General features: G+C 38.3%; 1 protein-coding gene across 1 annotated transcript in view; it reads left to right on the top strand.

The window, feature by feature from the left end:
• LOC126419525 (uncharacterized) overlaps positions 1 to 12,914 on the top strand; it is a 124,073-nt gene that overhangs the window by 17,043 nt on the left and 94,116 nt on the right. The window lies entirely within an intron of this gene.

The following is a 12,914-nucleotide window of genomic DNA, read 5'->3' as shown; positions in this document are numbered from 1 at the left end:
ATGTGTACGTCTTGTAAGAGGTGGGCTGATATGTCCTAAAAATAATGGCGTGCACTTATCCATCAAACTGCTTCAGAAAACAATCAAAAACGCATTTAAAAGGCACGAACCAATAACAAAAGATAGCCTTTACAGCCTGAAACAATTCATTAGCAATTTCAACACGAACCTTACTAATATCATCTTGCTAAGTATTCATTATTGTGTGTGTAACAACTAAATTACGGCTCAAGGATGTATTCCTGATATTGAAATAAGTTTTTTAAATTAATTGAAATGAAAAGTCATGATTTGCAATTTTCATAGTGGTGTCAACTTGTTCAACATCATAAGTAACACACAGAAATTGTGGAATGCCGAAGCTGAATATCGTAAGTGTTTGGTACATGATTACTAGTTACAGATGCATCCCATTTGAACTGCAGCACAATTTTTTCACCCTTTATATATTTGGCGAGTTATTACGGGTAACGCCATTTCTCACCTCTCAGACTCCATAGATTAGTGGTTTACAGATCCACCACTTGCACATAAATGAATGCTGTAGCGTCTTCGACATCTGTCAGCCTTCTTGTAGACTGTCGACTTTGTTTCTTTTTTCCCACTAGGATCCATTTCCATACTCTCTTTGGTCATATACTGTTATCTATTTATTCTAAACAGCTATAGCGCAGTAATCATTTCCTCTCAATGGCTTGTATTATGTTTCCTGCCATTTCCATCATTTTTCTGATTTATTTATGTCTATTGTGGTCTAGTCCTGAGACGCCAGCATTTCGTCGATAGTAATTCCATTGTAGTTGATCTTGCAGTTGATCTTTGTAGTCGATCTTTTTCTCTCTTCCTTGTTTTCCAAACTTCTGATTCATGTTTACATATTCTACCTACAATAATTTTTTATCTAATTAAATTGTTTGTTTATCATACTACTGCTAAGTATTTTGTTAATCGCTTAAATAACACTTTTCCTTTATCCAGGTTCAATATTGTTCAAATGGATCTGAGCACTATGGGACTTAACTTCTGAGGTCATCAGTCCCCTAGAACTTAGAACTTCTTAAACGTAGCTAACCTAAGGACATCACACACATCCATGCCCGAGGCAGGATTCGAACCTGCGACCGCAGCGGTCCCGCGGTTCCAGACTGTAGCGCCTAGAACCGCTCGGCCACTCCAGCCGGCTCCTTTATACAGGTTTCTACACTCTTATTGCCACCCCCTCCCCCCACCCCCACCCCCCGCACGCCCCACCCCCTGTGTAGTTACATACACGTATTTAAAAGAGAAACATTTAATCAAAAACTTCTCAGTATTTGAGTCATGCTGTTTGTCACCACCTGCTGTAGCAGACGCGTTTTCTTTGTGGTACTTTTTAAACCCCACTTATCAAATCCATGAAACAACTTCCTTTCCATTAATTATCTCGTGGTCTTCAGCGAATTGGAGAGTGTACAAATTATAATCTACAACTAAAAATTCAAACTTATCTAAATATATCCCTTTCATTTGTTTCTGAAAAGAAGCTACTGGTGCGGGATGTGAAAATGTACGCTCTGACTCCTTCGTTTCTCACATGTTTCAATGGCAACCTGGATGCTCTAGCATTTCTGTTGATGCAAGGCAAGAAAAATCTGTGTATAAATCATAAAACTATAACTATATTTCAGCTAAGACTAACAGGAACCAGCGGTGGTGGTTAATGTGTAAGAAAAATCTTTTGTTCCATCGGTCTTCTGACTGATTTGATGTGGCCCGCCACAAATTTCTCTCCTGTGCTAACATTTTCATCTCAAAGTACCACTTGACACCCATGTCCTCAATTATTTGCTGTATGTATTTCAGTCTCCGTTTTCCTCCACTGTTTTAACCCTCCACAACTCCCTTTAGTTCTGTGGAAGTTATACCCCGACATCTTAAATGATGTCTTATCATCCAGTTCCTTCCTCTTGAGATGGGTTTTACTAGAGGGAAGGTAAAGGCCAACACAAAGGCTGTGGTGCTAAACGTGAACCCAAGGGTAACACAACAACAACAACAACACGATTCACACATAATTTTTAAGAGAAAATGTTTTTACCTTTAGTCAAGTTTAACTTTATACAGAAACTTTAATTAATTGCATGAATTTATGATAACTAAAACTTAAAGAGAATATTTTTTCATATCTCACTCAGTTTGAACAATCTCAGATTTATTGAAAATAATGATGTCTTTAAAAAAAGGGTAAAAATGTTAATCTTCTCAAAGGAGGTAAAAATTTTCTTGAAAACATTGTCGCATGAACAGTTTTAACAAATCTCAAGAAACTATTCAGAATAATGGTATTTTAAGTAAGATTTTTGCTTTACATATTTAGCAATTATTAAAGCAATCAGCATCTTGGACTACTGACAACACCCTAAATTCGTGCCAAAACTTACGGCTAACAAATACTGACGATAAAAAATAACTGATGAAATTTATAACCAACACAAATAAGAGCATTAGTCACTTCATTCCAGAAACAATGATTTCTCAAGACACACAACTGGCTAAAAATCGTAAAACCAACATTCAATAGCTGGCTAGTAATAATCTATAGAGATTAAAACGTGCTTAAATGAATTTCGTGCACTCGCACAGAATGTAAGAAAGTATTGTTGGCCGCACACTTAAATAAAATTCCCAAGTGGCAAACAAATTAAGAGAGGTACTTTCAGGGAACCCTTTAAACATAATAACCTTGAAACATCTGTTATGTACGTAACTTAATTCGTCATCCAAGGCCAAGGCGTTAATCCGTTCTCCTTTGTCACAGCAATATTACAAATACGGTTACTGCATTGGGCAGTTTCCTTCCTCCATCAACTTATCGGATCAGCGCATTTGGACTGCCTTAAAGAACTTGAATTGATTGCCCAACAACGTCAGGGGAAAGGCGACCAATTACAGGACCCGAGGAGAACTGCACTAAAACTGGTTAAGCTTATGACATTACTTGGAATCAATAACTGGCCACACCGAAAGCTTATATTGCTTAAAGGGGCGCTCGACATATGAGCATTGACACAAGGTTTGCTATCTAACAAGAATGAAACGTGAATATATCAAGTTACTACACAAATAAGATTCAATGTATGTAATTCCAGCAAACACGACACCGCAAGGTAGCCTTTACAGTTGTGAATCTTAACCGATTAGGCCATGTAATTCCCTCACCGAATTATACCACGAAGTCACTGGAAAACCCATTATTAAGTCTACTACAGTTGTGACGCTTTAATCGGCGTCCACAGTTCCAAGCATTCAGCTAGATTCATGAGGAACATTCACAAGAAGCTTGTTATACAACTCGCCGTTTCAAGAGATTTCTTTACACTCGGGTTTGTCAGAAGTGCAGCAAGGCTCACCGTTTTCATCGTCGGAATTGGTCCCATCAGGCAGCATACACAGTGTCATCAATAGGCAGTTGGTCACGACTTCAGAGCTCCACGGACCACCTCAGTGAAAGGCAATCGTAGTCGAACAAAGGCAGCAGCAGCCGACTGACTACCGACATATCCCAACTCCCCGTGCGGACTCACAGAACTCCCCCAAACTCCCTCTCGCGACCGCAATCCACACGCGTCTCCTCGTTTGCGCTGCAACCCGTCGTCTCGCGGCTAGTTTCTTTACTCGACCCCTCGAAATTCACGCAAACATCTTCTTGCCGAATCAAGCGTCCAATCACATTCAGGTCCACGGCTCACTTGTTGTCAGTGTTTTCCATACATTCCTTTTCTTGGCGACTCTGCGAAGAAACTCCTCATTTCACACCTTATCAGTCCATCTAATTTTCATCATCCTTCTTTAACACTACACCTCAAATGCTTGCAATCTCTTCTGTTTCCGTTTTCCTACAGTCAATGTTTCACTGCCATACAATTTTGTGTTCCAAACGTACATTCTAAGAAATTTTTTCCTCAAATGAAGACCTATGTTCGATGCTACTGAACTTCTCTTAGCCTCGAATTCCCTTTTTGCCACTGCTAGTTTGCTTTTTATGCCCTACCTGTAGTGTCTATGAATCCTGCCTACTCGGTTCGTTGGACAAACAAACAACGCTTATTAATTATTTTTATTACAATTAATCAAATACAATACTTTACTTTGGCAATTAAATCATGCGTCGCAAGCACAGAGCGACATGCGAAATAATGTCTTTACATTGACTGCTGATCTCCGACAAAAGTCTTTTCTGAAATGCTATCGAAGTGCCTATGTTGACGCTGCTATCCAAGTGGGTAATCCAGATGCTTCTATTGAACTGGGCCGTCACCAGTCGGTCGCGGCGCTTGTGTCCTCTCCACATAGGGGCCGCTGCTGTCGTGTTGTCGTCCTGGAAGAGAGGTTGGGCGGCGTGCGATTGGTTGATACTTTCTCATAGCCTTCTCTGCTTTCTCGTTCCCGACCTGCGTGTCGGCGCTTGACTTTACGCCTAACACTCCCTGCTCCGTCCATCATGGGCTATGTAGCTGCCTAGGTAGCGGAATTCCTGAACTTCATCTACTTCGTGATCCACAATTCTTGTGTTAAGTTTCTTGCTGTTCTCATTTCTGCTACGTTTTATTACTTCCGTCTTCTTTCGATTTACTCTCAGTCCATTCGACTGTTCACTCCATTTAATAAATCCTATAATTCTTCTTCACTTTCACTGAGGATAACAATGTCATCAGAGAATCTTAACATTGATACCCTCTCACCTTGAATTTTATTCCTACTCTTGAACCGTTCATTCATTTCCCTCATTGCTTCTTCGACGTACAGATTGAACAGTAGGTGCGAAACCTGTCTTATACCCTTTTTAACCCGAGCACTTCTTCAACTCTTATTATTCACTCTTGGCTATTGTACATATTGTGTATTACCCATCTTTTCCTGTTGCTTGCCCTACTTTCTCAGAATTGCGAACATCTTGCAACATTTTAGGTTGCTGAATGTTCTTGATTTTTCTTCATCCATGCTTCAATAATCGCCAACGGCCTTGTCGCAGTGGTAACACCGATTCCCGTCAGATCACCGAAGTTAAGCGCTGTCGGGTTGGGCTGGCGCTTGGGTGGGTGACCATCCGGTCTGCCGAGCACTTACGGCAAGCGGGGTGCACTCAGCCCTTGTGAGGCAAACTGAGGAGCCACTTGATGGAGAAGTAGCGGCTCTGATCTCATAAACCGAGATACGGCCGAGAGGGCGAAGTGCTGACCACATGCCCCTCCATATCCTCGCATCCAGTGACACCTGTGGGCTCAGGATGACATGGTAGCCGGTCGGGACCGTTGGATCTTCCAAGGCCTGTTCGGACGCAGTTTAGTTAGTTTTTCTTCATCCTTCAAAATTCAACCATGTCAGAACTACCTCTCGGGTCCCTTTACCTTTCCTAAGGCCCAACTCATCGCCATGTAACAGATTATCGGTTTTGTTTTCCATTCTTCTGTATATTACTGTTGTCAACAACTTGGATGCATGAGCTGTTAGGCTCATTGCGCAATAATTCTCACACCTGTCAGCTCTTGCTGTCTTATGAATTGTGTGGATGATATTTTTCCAAAAATCTTGTGGTATATAGCCACTCTCATACATTCTACATACCGTACTTGGTTTGTTGCCACTTCTCTGAACGATTTTAAAATTTCTGATAGGGTGTTATCAATCGATTCTGCCTTATTTGATCTTCAGTGGTCGAAGCTTGTTTTAAAATCTGACTAATACTGGGTCCCCCATTTCTTACCTGTAGACTTGTATCACGTAATAAGACAAGTTATCCCCCTCACAAAGGCCTTCAATGTACTCTTGCCACATATCCGCTATCTTTGCAACATTTAGCAGTGGAATTCCCTTTGCACTGTTATGTTACCGCCATTGGTTTTTTGGCTTTTCCGTTTTCTGAGTAAGTCCTTCCGACAATCTTTTCGTTTTCGATTCCTTCACATTTTTCATATCGCCTTAACTTTGAAACCTCCCTTTAGAAAAAAATTTGAATGATTTTGCTGATAAACCCCTTACGTTATTTGATTTTCAAACAGCTGAGCAGAATTGAACGTACTGAGACATTTCTCTTTTTACTTATTCTGATCATCACTAAATTGACACAATATTTTTAGCGCAACGCAATCTGACTTTCAATAATCCCTACAAAAGAATGGCCCTGACCAACAATAACCTATACCTTTAATGAATCACTTACCTCACAAAATCTTCGTTATTAGAACTACTGCAATACAGCGAGCGCCAATACTGCCAGCTAAATAAAAGATTCTAACTACTGAAGGCACCAACTATTGATAGGCATAGTTAGCAAATGAAAGATTTTGATAGAGAAAAAGCAATGTATTTACCTTAATAGTGTTCAAAAGTCGTAATATATATATATATATCAGATCATGACATCCAGTCTTACAAATTTACTCTCTCTGATGGACACACGTCCAGATCATCCGCTCTCTAAACTCCGTCATCTCACTCCCCACATCCACCACTGCTGGCGGCTCACATCCAACTGCGCAACGCTAGGCGCTGTTCACATCCAACTGCCCAACACTACAAAGGCGAATGTTACAACAATGCCAACCAGCCACAGACTGCACACGGCACAGCCAGTGATTTTCATCTAGAGCACTACGTGGCGTTACCACCATAAAAACCTAAGTAGCTTACTTACATACCACCCATGCTCCCCACAAAAAATTTTACAAATTGTTTTGGGCACTGGCCAATACATATTAGTTAAAATTTGTTTATATTAAAGCTAACAAATATATCAAATGCACACACTTATCGATAGAATGTTGATCAAAAACTAAAATTTTCTCACAGTCCATAAAGACAATCCTGATCATTCATCACAGTATTAATAACAATTTTATGCACAAAGCCTGAGCAGGAAAAGAAAATGCACATGGATATAGTGAATTTCCATGCAGTCTTTAAGAAGTAGTGTTGTCCTTCCAACGGACGACAGTGCTGACTCTTGACATGCAGACAGGTAATGGGCCACAACAGAGCAAACCCACACCAGAGTCAGTGGAAGTTTTGAAGAATATTGGTAGGTAGGTCATCACAGAGCAGACCCACTGTAGTCCTGGTAGAGACGGGCAGCAGCCATCTGTTGCGACTGTGCAGGTGCACAATCACCATCGAAGAGTCTTGCGGATAATATAGTAAGTCCATGAACCACCACTTGTGCATTCACAAAAAAATTTTTTGAAATGTCCTAAGAACCAGCAATGCTGTTAACCAGTCCCTTGCTGAATTATCAACACACGTGCGAGCACTAACAGTCCTCTTTTTTTCACATATTGTGCATATACTATGACAAACAGAAATGTGTGCATTGAAATGAATGCTTACAAGTTACTTAATTTGATGAACTGGTGTGAATTACAATTTCATAACATGAGAATACAACAACAAAGGTACAAAATACATCATTAAAGAACATAACAATACAGATAACATTTGTAATAATATGGGCTTTACAAAAGAATCGAAATAACATATACATCAGTGTTACAGGAATTATGACATAAATAAATACATAAAAGATCAGAATAGCTTTCGAAAATAATGTCTAAACATCTTTACAAAGTAACATATTATTAGAAAAATTCTACAACATAACTCTTGTCAGCTAAACACATAAAGACAGGAAAAACACAAATACACAAGAGTGCACAAACACATAGTGTAATAATACAAAAGGAAAGGACAGGGTTTGTTTTCAGTGTAACATTTGGTACTGCAGTCCAACCCAAAACTTCATTGCATAGATCTTTCCTCTTATTTCAACATTTGTTTCCACCAAAAAAATCCTATCCAAGCACGCTTTCTGTATTTATATGTTCACTTATTTCTTACCTCATTATTTATTTTCCATTATCTTACCTCATAATTTATTTCCAACAAAATCCTACCTAAACCTGTCGTCCCTAAACCCTACTGTTTGGTTCATATCTTCTATCAAAATAATTATTTCTCATTGTACAATACACATTTTGGCCCAAATCTTTTTCATATAACTTCTGAATGCATTATTTCCCTATTCTCCATAGTTAGTTTCGTATATAGTATCCCCCCTCTTAAGTTAACTTAAATCGACTGAGCTCAGATACATAAGGGACGAGGCAATGCAGCAGTACAAAACAATTAACAGAAACAGCAATGACAAAAAAATGCAAATTGGCAAAGCCAGCAGCAGTATATCCAAATTAGCAAAGCAAATGCAACATTACAACTAATATAAGGCAATGTGCAGGAAACAAGAAAAATGAATCAGTAGTAAAACTGGCTTAACAGAGTAATAAAAAGTGAAATTCAGTAGCACTATGCCTGGCAAACAGCAGCAGCAAATGCAATAACTTATATCTAATCATGACAAACCCACAAGCAGAAAAAATAGTACACTACAGACAACAATGCAAATAAGGGAAATGTCTATTCACATGTTAATGTCTATGTCATCAAAGTGGTGCACCACAACGTATTCTACAAAAAAAATTACCAAGTACTTGAAAAGAAAATTATGTATGCAGTTACTGTTATTAGTCCCTTCTTATTGTTCTTTCCTTTCCAAGTGCTCCTTTTCTAAGAATGTCTTATGAATTGTGTGGATGATATTTTTCCAAAAATCTTGTGGTATATAGCCACTCTCATACATTCTACATACCGTACTTGGTTTGTTGCCACTTCTCTGAACGATTTTAAAATTTCTGATAGGGTGTTATCAATCGATTCTGCCTTATTTGATCTTCAGTGGAATTATTATTTAATAGATCTGTTGACAGAAAGTGTTCACATTAGCAAATACATTTAACTTTATTTTATAAAACCAATGCTGCAACACAGCTGGAAACCAGATATCAAATGAAATAAGCAACTATGTACAGAAAAGCATAAAAATATCATTCAATAGTTGTGTGGCATTTCATAGGTTAGTAGAAATTCTCTCAACTCTCATAGAAAAACACTTGTCATAATCAGGTGTGCAAATGTAAGAGTATTTCCCATCAGTTTATAAGCATTTCAATAAGTAGCACAAAGTACGATATGTTTCCAAGTAATGAGCGTGTCGTATTTGCGATGCTTTCTACAGAGGAATGTCAACAGCGAGGTTAATGGCCTCTTTTTTCTCTACCTAATGGCTTTTTCTCCAGGCAACAAGCGCAGCTGGGTGCCCACAATGCATTACGTCAAGGTCACTTAGCTTTCTTACCGAAATATTTATGACAGCAGTTTGCGTTACAGTGACAGTCTCATATAAAAAAATTTTACAGGTCGAGAATTTGCGTTACAAATGTGTAGAAACAAAATCTTATAAATATAACAGCGTCCAAAAAATTTTCACTGGCATTGTGATACATTCACATATGTACACACATTTCATAACTCTTAAAGTTTCCAACATCCATTTTCACAAATCAGAGTCCCTAACTTCCATTCATTATTCATATATATATAAACACGTAATCACATTCCTCATATACGGTAGTATCGTCTTATTGATCATAAACATACCTCAACAGCATAATACACATCGTCATCATAATAATATCATATAACCTCAGCCAAATCTCAAAAACGTTGTAGCTTTCTGAAATAATTCCAAAACCTAAAAAAAATTCTCTGCTCATTTCAATAGTGTCATCTACCTCAAACATACTTTAAAAATCATGATCCCATACCAAATACATCATTCAAAGCTCTCATAGTATCACAATGGTTCCGAAAAAATATGAACAGTTCACAGAGTGAAGACAAAATACAATTTCATAAGTGTGAAGTTACCCAACTGTGTAATTACGTAAACATCTGTCACTGATGTAGTAAAAAAATGTTTGTCTCTCAGTTAAATGATCAGACAGCTGGGTAATTTATGTGTTAGAGAAATATTGTATCTATGTGTAAAGTTGTGTAAGCAAATACCACATTAGCTAGGGCTCCTTGTGCTTGCCAAACGCATGGTACACAAAGTAAGCGTGTACCCTCATGAGGATCAATTATACTTTCAGGTGTTACAGACTACAGCAATGGAATGAAATATATCACGGAAAACCTTTTTATCTTTGTATTCAAAAATCTTTAAAAATAAATGTTTTAAGTACAAAATTAATCACTGAAGTACATGTACTGCAGCGCTGAACTGTGCGTCTTGTTGTAACATAATCTCTGTCATTATTTAAGGGTAAAAAAATGTGCCAAGTGTCGTAATTATCGTCGTCCGTAAGCAAAGTTCTATGGAAGTCAATGTACTTACCTTTTAATAAACAAAAGCAAAATTCTATGCATATAGATATCTTAGTTATTATGTACAGTACCGTGATCAAGAAAGTACTACACAGTAATGTATTGTTGTGCTACGAAAAAGGCTGTCTCATTGTAGCTATACCACAAAAGTAACTACTAAAACATGTTTTACTTTCCATAAGAATTAAGAAAAACTGTGCAGATATAAGACAGATACAGCGCAAAAGCAATAATATAAATTGTCACTCGTTAGTAGTGTCGTGGTATAATCGTGTAGCTGTCAAATAAACTAACGACTGTGTCATCTGGTATCTCTCAGAAAGCACTTTAAATCCATAATGTATTTTCAAGTAAACCAAAATGCTACATTACAATGTCATTAGCAGTACCGGTATATGTTCTAAATATGTAAGCCTTATAGTCGTTACGTAATCGTGCAACTAACAAGCAGGAATGTACACACACAATAACACTGTGTCGTCTGTTCACTATAACAATGCATTCGTAGTTACTGTCTAAATATGTTCCCTAGGTTCTAGACTGGATAGTTAATTTCAAAACTTTGTTGCATGTTAAGTTTGTAAGTGTGACAAAGCGTACTAGTAGGGTGAAGTGAAAAATTTTATGGCAAAGACTAAGTTAAAAAGCATATTATCTTTCAATAAACGGTTTTACATGTGAAATGTGGTGCAATCTTTTACCCTTTCTAGTGCGCAGAGTTTCAACTTCAAAACAATTAACATGTTGTATACGTCGGGAAGGAATGCTAAAATTTTTCTCAAGGTTAGCGTCTATGTTATTTTTCTCAAGTCCAGCCGGCGCACGTGGCTGCCTGCAGTGCAAGTCATTGTCTGTCTCTTTGTTGGCGCGCGTCGTTATTAGGATTGTGAGACCTAACTTCTACAAATTCACCTTGTCGAGAGGGCCCTGCCCAATTTGAATCCCACCAGTTCTGATGAAATTCAGGCCTGTCGTTACAATTATATCGTCAGTCGTCATGTCGGTAGATTCCATATTTTCTTTCTTGTCGGTCACGTGGTGGAGAATTTCTCCCTGAATCGTAACTGCGCGCTGAACTGTTGCGTATGAAGTTATTCTGTCTCCCTTGATAATAACTGCTTTTGTACCCATATTGTCTGTTTCTATGGTTATCTCTGTCATATTCATTACAACGGAAATGCAATCTTTCTCTGTAACTATTATTCTGCCAACGGTTGTCATACGGGTGGTGTCTGTTTTGGTCACGATTTGCGTTGTAAGAATAGCCTTGTTGTGTCAAGTTATTATTTCTGTCATCGCGGAATTGTGACGGATGCGACCTGTTGTGTTCCTGTTTTCGCGTTCCGCGATCGTCAGTGTCGATTTCCAATACTAAGAGTCCCTGAAAAACTTCAATGTCGTCTTTGCAACGTCCTGCCAAAATAATATGTCGTAAATGTTCAGGCAATTTTATCAAGCAAATGCGGATGTTTTCTGAGGGGCTGTATGGGTTTGACAGGTACTGATTGTTGTGCAACATGTCTTCAAAATATTTTACAAGACTGGAAAATTCAGTTTGCTGAGAGTGTTTCATCATCATGATGCTATGTTTTACGCGATCTTGAGTAGCTTGAGACCAATATGCTGAGAGGAACGCATGATAAAATTCTCCTTCACTGTGACAATCGTGAATGACCGATCGCATTGTTACAGGTGGGTCATTATCTAAATAGCCACACATAAATTCTAACTTGTGCTCAAATGACCAGTTGGGAGGAAAACAATGAGAGAATTGATGAAGCCATGCTTGTGGATGAATGTCGTTGCCAGAATTAAATGTTTTGAATTTACGTGTAGTAATGAACAGCTTATAGTCAAAATCATCGTGTCGGCGATTCGCATATCGGTCATTGTTACTTCTTTTCGGCGGTTCCATCTCAAAATTCGGTGTACCTTGCCAATTTCTTTCATAATTCCCGAAGTGTCCTGTGTTATTATTTTGTCGCTGTTCCGTATTTCTAAGTCCTTCTCCCCGTGTTGGAGCGCGAGTCTCCTCTGAAATATGTAATTCTTGTATTACCTGTGTCAACTGATCTTGTACTTCCCGGATTTCTCTTTTGTACTGTGTATTGATTTGATTTTTTTTAATTTTCTAATTTGTTCATACTCTACTGTGTCAGTGAAGGCTACAGGTCTTGTCATTCAGATCATCATCTACCTTTGTAGATAAGTTAGTGAACTGATCCAAAAGTTCGGCTACTTTCTCCGATAGTGAACTTATTTCCTCAGTGTGTTTTTCTGAACCAAGTTTCAGTGTGTCCATTTGTGTTGAAATCGTATCAACTGTGTCCTTTAAGTTTTCCTGAGCTTTTACAAGCTGCGTAACCGAATCGCTAGATGCAACTGAGTCAATTTTAGCTTGCAAGGTGTCGTGATTTTCATGAACAATAGTTTGCAGTTCTTTTATGGCTGCTTCGTGATTCTGTAATGCATTTTCATTACGCAAAAAAATAATTTGGAAATGCTCACGAATATGTGTTTATACGTCATTATAGACTTTTTGACACTTCGATTCGATTTTAAGTAATTCAGCAGTTAAACCTTTACGTGTTTGTTCAAGAGTGGTGTCTAACTCTTGAAGATTTTGATCCATTGTGTCTAACTTTTGAAGATTTTGTCCC

Source organism: Schistocerca serialis, chromosome 9 (genome assembly GCF_023864345.2).
Source record: "Schistocerca serialis cubense isolate TAMUIC-IGC-003099 chromosome 9, iqSchSeri2.2, whole genome shotgun sequence".
Classification (NCBI taxonomy): Eukaryota; Metazoa; Arthropoda; class Insecta; order Orthoptera; family Acrididae; genus Schistocerca; species Schistocerca serialis.
The sequence above is the reverse complement of the archived record's forward strand: the minus strand, read 5'-3'. Positions and strand labels throughout refer to the sequence as shown.